The sequence below is a fragment of the Haliotis asinina genome, chromosome 2 (genome assembly GCF_037392515.1).
Source record: "Haliotis asinina isolate JCU_RB_2024 chromosome 2, JCU_Hal_asi_v2, whole genome shotgun sequence".
Classification (NCBI taxonomy): domain Eukaryota; kingdom Metazoa; phylum Mollusca; class Gastropoda; order Lepetellida; family Haliotidae; genus Haliotis; species Haliotis asinina.
This window is the reverse complement of record NC_090281.1, coordinates 52321732-52331823: the sequence shown is the minus strand read 5'-3', so window position 1 is coordinate 52331823 and position 10092 is coordinate 52321732. Positions and strand designations below refer to the sequence as shown.

At 40.2% G+C, this 10092-nt stretch overlaps 1 pseudogene; it reads right to left on the bottom strand.

Moving 5' to 3' along the window:
* Positions 1 to 4498: 4498 nt before the first annotated feature.
* On the bottom strand, positions 4499 to 5940 carry LOC137272670 (arylsulfatase B pseudogene; annotated as a pseudogene).
* Between the last annotated feature and the right edge of the window lie 4152 nt (positions 5941 to 10092).

Genomic DNA, 10092 nt, shown 5'->3' with positions numbered 1-10092 from the left:
CAGATGAAGATTGAAATTTGTATACAATCATTAGAACATTAACAGACAACAATATATAATACAAAATAACATTAGATAGATTACATAGATTACCAGCAACCAAAGTTGGGCTACCACACCAGGGACCATGGTACTTCTGCTAACTGCACAGTCGCCCAAGTTGGATGTACGTCAGAACGTTTAGCCAAAGAGTTAAAATTAACAAAATACTGCGACCAAGAACACAGAAGAATAAAAAAGTATTTGGAATAAAATTGGACTCACGTTCCTTCTCGGAGGACTATTATTTTACGGTACTTCAACCACCTTTGAAGGTTTTGCCAAAGTTTCACAAAGTGGTTTTGCAATAGCGGCTATACTTGCTTATAACTGATCTCCACCTTCAAGATGAAGAATGCCGGATTTACAGCCGGTACATTTCTCTCTCTGGAACATCGATATCCTTAAGCTTTAGTAAGAACATAGTGACAATCGGTACAATGGACTCAGTTTTGAGCAAAGATTTCATTTGATTTTAGAAGGAGTTATCACCTGTGATGTGTTGTTGTCTTGACTGATTACGGTGATGAAAATGTCACTGAAAAATGGTTGTGGAGCAGTGATTGATTAAATAAAGACATACTAATACATCAGGCAAAATCATATAATGGCATATTCATACATGAAGCAATGACAACATGTGTAGAGGAATTTAATGTTGACTTTTAGTTTTTGACTTCTGCTTGACAAGTATTAGACGAACCAACGCAGTGAACGCGTTTGTGACAATTGGGAGGGGCAAGTAATGTCTGCGAATACACTTGGTTGCTACAGGTAGATTAGCGATTAAGCACGTGCAATACATGCTGACCGTGGCATGACATGAGTACCGCTACTGTTTAACACGTGTCTCGTAGAACGATTTAGTTCAGCAAGACACCATCACGACACGAATCGCACGAGGAAATTGCACTTTTCAATATTTAGAGGACAACGTGTTTCCCTCTTGTTTCAAATGGAATGTTGTAGAGGGCGTTCCGATATATGTAAATTGGGGTCATTAGTCAGGCCATGGCTCATCTAAAGTTGTCAAGCAGTAGTGGATAATTAAATATGTCAGTTACAACTTTTCATGACCCTCAGCAATGTCTTCAACGTGTTTGTAATATATGTTCATACCTGTCAACTCTCCAGCTTTGGGCTAGAGATTCACGCATTTATTTATTTATGATAAACTGGACCCGGTACTCAGGTAGCTCAAGGTTTTTTTCTGGGTTGGAAGCTTTACATTCTAAGAACTTAACAAGAAGGTCCAGTAAGGTGCACTTACAAATGTTTTATTTCTACTGCAGAAACAAGGGCTTTTGTGCTGGCGTTCGTGTGTCCGACAATGATATAATTTTCTGCCGACGCGAAGCGATGTTGGCATCATAAGTAACAGTGAATGTGATGCAGAATCACATTCTTCTAGTCCTCAATGTCATAATTTCCTAACGCGTTAAGTCAAAAGAACTTCAGTTTATAGTCGTAAGATATTAACATTCTCACAACATTTGTAAAGACCTCCATCTCTACAATAAGATATAGTTTTTAGTCGAGAGTTTGTCTTCAGATTCTATGAAATATGTCTGAAACTTCAAATAATCTTTGATATAGGTTTAAGACTGGAATTCATAAACCGACGTTTAAACTCGACATGCACACTAGTTGTTGCGTGGCTAGGAACAGTTTCATATTTTATAGCTGCTTCAAAGTGATACCTTCAGCTAGAACTGCGTTAATGTTATCAGTTGAAGAGTTGTGTCCTTGATATCTTGTACATGTTGTAAACGACTGAACACACGTGCAGCAGTGCGAAGAGTAGTTGCCATGCACACCTCCATTGAGCTCTGTCAACGTTACAATGAATTCATTCGGGAACCTATTTCTTTTGGATGTGAGCGTGTTTTGAGTGGGTTGATCTAACCACCTCTACTTTGAAAGATATTGAAGATATTTCACAGCATGTCAGTTTCATGGGGCAGTAAAGTCCACCCCAGACTAAACTATCAAAGGCAATTTTCAGGGCCAGTGAGAAACTTAATAACTATTCTACCCACAGATGGAAGCGCGTCTAATGACCACAACTGTGCATGACCTCAGTTAATGCGATCCACCATTACACTGGCAAAATGTTTGTTAAAAAGGGATATCATCTCAAATTCTCATCAGATATTTAACAAAGTATCAAGAGGCGATGAGGTAGTCTAGTGGTCAAAGTGCTCGCTTTCAAGTCACTTTTACCATTGATGTCGGTATACACGTAAACATAACATGCCCTGTAGGACTCTGTATTATTACGTTGTATTACGTTAGTGACGCTCTGGAATCCAATGCTTCTGGTCGCCTCTTACGTCAAACGAGAATGTGCACGCCATGAAAAAACAACAAGTAATATCATGACTCAAAAGCATGTATCATTACACGATTTATTACGTTCATACATTTTCAAACAAACTTTCAGTCTATTCCAATATCATTTGCAGAAAGAAAATGCAAAATATACTGTATGCTATTTCTTGAATACTTAATGTGAATCCCATCGTAGCTTGTGTCAACACCACCCGGGGCTCCACACACCACCACAGTATTTTGGGTTCGCTCTTGGAACAGGAGACGGATCCTGGGCCGGAACACGGGATTTCTTCCAGTTCTCCAGCCTCTTCTTCATCATGTCCACAAATTCAGGGTGCTTGGTTTAGTGGTCAAAGTGTTCGGTTGGATCTGCAGTAATGTTGTAGAGTATGAAGGGAGGGAACGTTTGGTTATCAGCTTCACTCCAGAGACTTACGGAATCGGGTGGTCAGACTCACTTCCTTGGGCAGTGCATGTCATCATACATCAGTTACCTAGAATACCTTCTTTTGGTATTCTCTGGATTGTCTTGTCCAGCCTTGATTACCAACAGAGTTTCACTCAGCTAGTATATTGCTGAGCGACGTAAAACCATACTCAATCATTACTAGTACATCACAAATGAAATGTTATCAATGTTATGTTTAATGCGATTATCTGCCCGTCTGCCTGCATGTCTTTCCGCCTGTCTTTCTGTTTGTCTACCACCACCACTCTCTCTGTGCGTATTTGTGTAAGCGATGTTCAACGGTTCCCAAATGCTTCCAATTCCGACTTCAGTTACGTATGACTGATCAACTCTGGAGAGGTAAGGATTGGTTAATACAAAATCGCACCCATCCTCTTAGTCTTTCCTGCTAATATACACGCCATCTGGTTATGCTTTGTGCCTGCGCTTCCTTGCATGCCATCGTCAGTAACCATGGAAACAACAAGTAACCGTGCCCTACTATACCTGCTACATGTGTACGGACAATGATAACACCATGATTACATCCCGTGTGACAATGTGTCAAGTATGGCATGAATCTACATAATTAATTTTGTCATAAAACTCAAGTTTGTTATACAATCTGTGGTATTCGTTCGAGATGTTGGAGAACGCTAAAGGCAAGCTTGAAATGGAAAGATGAATGACCAAGCTGATTTACAGTCTGGTATTTAAATTCGTTGTCACTTTATATTCGTGCATATATACGCTGTGCAATGAATGGAATTCTTCGATAATGAGGGATCCAGATACGCAGTGGTGGATCCTTTTTTGTGTTTCGGTAGACCAATAACTACGTATCTGGATCCATAATTACGTATATGGATCCATCATCGCTTAAGGTCAGTTGGGATAAATTAATATTAAGTGTAATAACTGACCTGTTACCCGTTTTCAACAATTTACCCAAACGCTTTTCAAACAAGAAATTACGAATACACATCATCCAAATTACATCTTCAGTTGACATTACACTGCTTCTTTTACAATATACATAAAACTCACGTCAATGATGTTTGCCATGGGCTAGGGAGTTGGGTTTGAAACCGTCTTTAAGTAAATTATTTCAGCTATTCTCTGGTGCGTCATCGTGACGGGAACTAATGAAGGTGTTAGGCGTTGACTGCTTTGGTGGCACTTACCATCGGCTGTGGATGGCCGACACAACCAAGAAATATAATGAGTGACTGAGTGAGTTGCGTTTTACGCCACACTTAGCAATATTTCAGCTATATGGCGGCAATGTGATCAACAACATGAGCATCGATCTGTGCGATTTGGAACCGATAACATGTGTCAACCAAGTCAGCGAGCCTAACCACCCGATCCCGTTAATCGTCTCTCACAACAAACATAGTCGCCTTTTATGGTAAGCATGGGTTCCCGAAGGCCTATTCTACCACGGACCTTCACGGGCCAAGAAATATAATAAAAATGAAGTTGAAATTTGGATATTTCATGTGCAAACAATTTTACATCGAGACTAGTATTTTTTATTTGCTGTGAGTGATACATGGGCGGTTTCACATCGTACTCATCTTACGTGGCATCGTCAAACTATTTGATTATATACACAGAAGCTGCAGGGTAATATAAAAAAACTACATTTCCACCTGTACCCAAACACACTACATATTAGCACCACCCAGGACTCCATACTCCTCCATAGTATTTTGGGTTCGCTCTTGGAACAGGAGAAGGGTCTTGTGCCGGAATACGCGACTTCTTCCAGTTCTCCAGCCTCTTCTTCATCATGTCCACAAGTTCAGGGTACTTGGCTGAGAGGTCGAAGTGTTCGGTTGGATCTGCAGTAATGTTGTAGAGCATGAAAGGAGGGAACTTCTGGTTATCAGCTTCATAGACACGTTCATCGATTCCCAAATGTGGCAAAGGAGCCCAACCATTGTGAGTTCCTGGACTCCCTTGCATGAGTTTGAGATCTCCGTACCTGATTGCAGCTGCTTCCCTATCATCATAGATGTTGTAGACGAACTCATTTCGCTTGCTCGGTCCACCATTGATGAGCATGTCGTACTGACTGACTCCGTCCATGTTGGGATCGGTGTTCTCTCCACCAGCCAACTCCACCAATGTCGGGTACCAGTCCACAGCATGCATCATTCCAGTGTTGAGGTAGCCTGTCTTCTTGAGAATGGTCTTACTGTAGATGAATCCAGTTCCTTTCGTTCCCCCTTCCCAGAGAGTATTTTTAGCTCCTCGCAAAGGCAGGTTATTAGCAGCTCTGTACGTTGGACCACCATTATCTGTTGTAAAGACTAAGAATAGATTGTCTACTAGACCTTTTTCTTCTAATGCCCTCGTGATATTACCAACAGCTTCGTCTAAAGCACTCACCATTCCACAATAGATCCTTCTGCTTATGGTCTCTATGTTCTTGTACATGTTTTCATATTCAGGAGGAACTTCTAGAGGTGCATGTACAGACTGGAATGGAAGGTACAAATAAAGTGGCTTATTGTTGTCGTGGTTCCGAATGATTTCAACAGCTCTGTCCGCAAACACGTGTGCAGAGTACGTTCCATTGGCGTCTCTATAGACAGTCTTGTTATAACGAAAATCCAGTCCTACTTCACCAGGACCTCCCCGTCTCGAGTGGTTAAAATAATCCTCAGCACCGCTGTAATATCCAAGGTAGGAGTCAAAGCCTCTCTCTGTGGGTGTATATTTCCAGTTACAGAAACCAAGATGCCACTTTCCAACCATGTGAGCTTCATAACCAAGTTGTTTCAGTTTCTGTGGAATTATTGTTAGGTTTGCCGGTAGATGTTTTGCTTCGTTAACCCCAACAACACCATCTTGTAGTCCTGTGTGATACGGGAAATATCCTGACATGAAGCAGTTTCTGGAGGGCGAACACAGAGGCTGGACGTAAGAAGAGTTGAGGATGACTCCCGCTTTGGCCAGTCTGTTCAGGTTAGGGTGATCATTTGAGGATTCCGAAATCCAACATCGTTCCATCCGAGGTCATCAGCAACTATGAATATGATGTGAGGTTTCTCTGCACACTCACAGAGAACTGTAGTCAAAAGAAGGCACACAGCAGACGTGAAATACATGTTGCATCTGGTGTAGGCAGTGAAATGCAGTCGTATATAAGAGATCTTTCATAGATAACGTGACACGAGCCTTACCTTATTATTGCCAGCTTGAATTCTTCTCATCGGAAAATATGCTACACATCGACACATACCAGACTGATTATATCACCCATTAAAAAAAAACAATGAAGATGGTACATGTGGACGCTAAGAGCGCAATATTAATTTTGCATGATTATAACTACTATATCCTGATTTAGTCACTGAAAATGACACTCGTGACTTGAAACCCCGGTGTTAATTTTGTATTGTCATTGCTTTAGAAGGATATGATATCAGGTTTCACATCTTCACCATGAAATCCATTGATAGAACTGCTTTACCAATGATCTTTCCAGATGGATTCCATATGTTAAAGACTACAAGCACAACACAGTCAAGAAAAACGACCTAATCACCCACCAGTTTCACAAGACGGGCTGCTTTAAATGTTGAGTTTGATTTGAATTTGCTGAAACGATACGGAGACGTCTTTTTAAAGGTAAGTATGTGAGCTGAGGAAGATACAACCACAAAAACAACGAATCAGTGTTTTTTTCTCTTTTGTATAGGACCTCAAAACTCTCTTAACATCCAAACAGAGATAAATATATTGCCCTGTCCAGCAAGTTAAGGTGTATTTAAACTTGTGCACTGTTTTATGCCTCAGGATACGGCCAGGAATGTTTAATGAGCACCTGGGATAATTTCCGTATTGATTCTACACATGCTACTGTAGTAATCAAAACCTTTGGCCCGGTGTTCCTGATACTTTTTCTCAACGAATGTGGAGAGTATGTGGCATATATTTATAGGTACCATTGTGTCAAAGAGATTAATCATACAGATGTCACTGGAAGATGACCAAAGATGAAATAATTGTAAGGATAAGGTGATTATTTTAAGTGATGAAAGGGCAGGTAATCACATACGTGATAAAAGGGCAGATAATTCAGGTGCCTCGTCACATGTTTTTCGAAGGTCTCGTGGCGAGATGGTCAGCAGACAAGCCAGTCGTTCGTTTCTAGGAGAGTGTATAAAGCAGTAAGAATACATCGTGGATTGATATGTTTGTAATATAGCGATAAGCTAATTACATAAGTTGTTGTAAGAATGAAAATGTAATAAATGAAAACTATGCAGTCCGTAACATGTTATGAATTGGGTTACGTACTATCGTAAACAGTTAACGTTATTGCTATATGTGAATCTAAGTTATGTTTATTGTTGCAGTCAATCACATTTCAAGTCACTGCCAGAATAAAGATATGACGTCCCTCTCATTCATCCTTCGGTCGTTAGTCATAATAATAATAGAATGACATACCGATACACTTCAGAGTATCATTTACACAGAAATTGCATGTTGACTTTGAATTAATGACTTGTCGATAGCTTGTAAAGATATTTTCTATAACTATTTCCTACGTCTTCGCACAGAAAACAATATGTTGGCCAAATAAATAAAACTGCAATGAAGATTGGTTTATAAAGTGTTTGTGAAGCAATTGGTCTTGATCAAGGTTAAATATACACATTCTCATCAGTTAATATTACAGAGTATTAGATAAATATATGTGCTCTACGTGCACAATGTTTGTGACTTACAATCCCCTTACACCAAGTGTGAACTTTCTTTTGTACGTCAGTGTATTTTATGAAAAGCACATGTATTGTCAGTTTCTTTTAAGTGTTTTCTTGAGTGAACTTAAGCTGAAGTCAAGATAAGGCACAGAAATGCTTAATTTTGTACTTCATGTTGATGTGCTGTGCGCGACAGAATAGTGTCGTATTTAAGGGTTCTTCAAAAGATAACGTGACATGCGAATAACTGTATTTGTGTCAGCCTGTATTCTTATCATCAGAAGGAATGCTTACATAGACACATTCCACACCACGCATTAAAAACAGCAGTCTAGATTGAATACCACTGTGGCTTGAAACCCGAGTGTTAAGTTTGTATTGTCATTGCTCTAGAAGGATGTGATAACAAGTTTTACACCTTCAGTATGAAATACATTGACGCAATCGCTCTTTTCAATGCTAAGGATCCGCATTTACTCCCAGTGACGTTTCCAGCTGGGTGACATATGTTATAAACCAAAACCACAATGCAGTCAAGAACAACGACATAAAAACTTGCTTGAAAACTTCTTAGAGTGAAACAAAATAATGAATGCACTGCGTCACTCCGCCATCAACTCTTGAAAATAACTAAACCAATCACTAACTGCCACTGATTTCAACAGCTGCACGCATGTGCAAACACTATTTAGGGAAATGGAATCTAAATATAGTAGGTAAAATTCTGTCAAGAAGACACTGAAAAAACACTGACGATACGTGTAGTTGTCATAAAATACACTGGCGTACAAAAAAGAACACATCTGGTCTTTGGGGATTTTGACTCACAAACATTGTTCAAGTAGTGACGCAGTGACGCAGTGACGCATTGCATTCATTATTTTGTTTCACTCTAAGAAGTTTTCAACCAATGTCGCATAAATATAACCATGTCGAAACTGAGATCATTGATGCAAACAGAAAAAGATTCGTCAACCTTCAAATGGCAGACCCCGAAGTTTCCTAGGAGGTTCGAGTATTTTCTTCATTTAACTCCCAGAAATATTCAAGAAAGAATCACGTCTGGACTAGACAGTCTGGTGTTTGACATTGCCTGAGTCCACCCTCACATTCTGTATTGGAATGCATACCTCTCCTTCATTACATGGTACCGTTTTTCGCCTTTTACAACAAATATTGATTGTTGAAGACTGACTCTAGCCCATATCGTCAGGGTGATGCTCTTAAGAGAGCTCGTAATACGCTGACTCAATAAAATATATCTGTTCATTGAGTAGTCATTTTTATTCATCCTTATTCATCCTTGAAGGATCGTTCGACATGTTTGAGCACAACCATTGAAGTCCTATACCAATTTGCATCTCTTCCAATATATTTTTACAGAAAATTAAATGCCTCTTCTTCATCATGTCCAGAAGATCAGGGTACTTGGCTGAGAGGTAGAAGTGTTCGGTTGGATCTGCAGTAATGTTGTAGAGCATAAAGGGAGGGAACGTTTGGTTATCAGCTTCACTCCAGAGACTTACGGAATCGGGTGGTCAGACTCACTTCCTTGCGCAGTGCATGTCATCATACATCAGTTACACGTTCATCAATTCCCATATGTGGCAAAGGAGCCCAACCTTTGTAATGTCCTGGACTCCCTTGAATGAGTTTGAAATCTCCGAACCTAATTGCAGCTGCTTCCCTATCATCATAAATGTAGTAGACGAACTCATTCCTCTTACTCCACCATTGATGAGCATGTCCCTTCGTTCCAAATTGCCATAGTGTAGTCTTGGCTCCTCGCAAAGGCAAGTTATTAGATGCTGTATATGTAGGACCACCACTATCCGTTGTAATGACCACCAGCCAACTCCACCAATGTCGGGTACCAGTCCACAGCATGCATCATTCCAGTGTTGAGGTAGCCTATCTTCTTGAGAATGGTCTTACTGTAGATGAATCCAGTTCCTTTCGTTCCCCCTTCCCAGAGAGTATTTTTAGCTCCCCGTAAAGGCAGGTTATTAGCAGCTCTAAACGTTGGACCACCATTATCTGTTGTAAAGACTAAGAATAGATTGTCCATGAGACCTTTTTCTTCTAATGCCCTCGTGATATTACCAACAGCTTCGTCTAAAGCACTCACTATTCCACAATAGATTCTTCTTCTTACTGATTCTATGTTCTTGACCATGTTTTCATATTTAGGTGGAACTTCAAGTTCGCAGTCTCATTATACCGAAAATCCAGTCCTACTTCATGACGACCTCCCCGTCTCGAGTGGTTAAAATAGCCTTCAGCTCCAGTGTAGTATCCAAGGAAGGAGTCAAAGCCTCACTCTGTTGCTGCATATTTCCAGTTACAGTAGCCAAGATGCCACTTTCCAACCAGGTGGGTATCATAAGCCAAGGTGTTTCAGTTTCTGAGGGATTATTATTAGGTTGCCCGGAAGGTGTTTTGCTTCATTTGCATCAATAATGTCATCTTGTAATTCAGTGTGATACAGGAAATACCCTGATATGAAGCAGTTTCTGGAGGGCGAACACAAAGGCTGGACATAAGAAG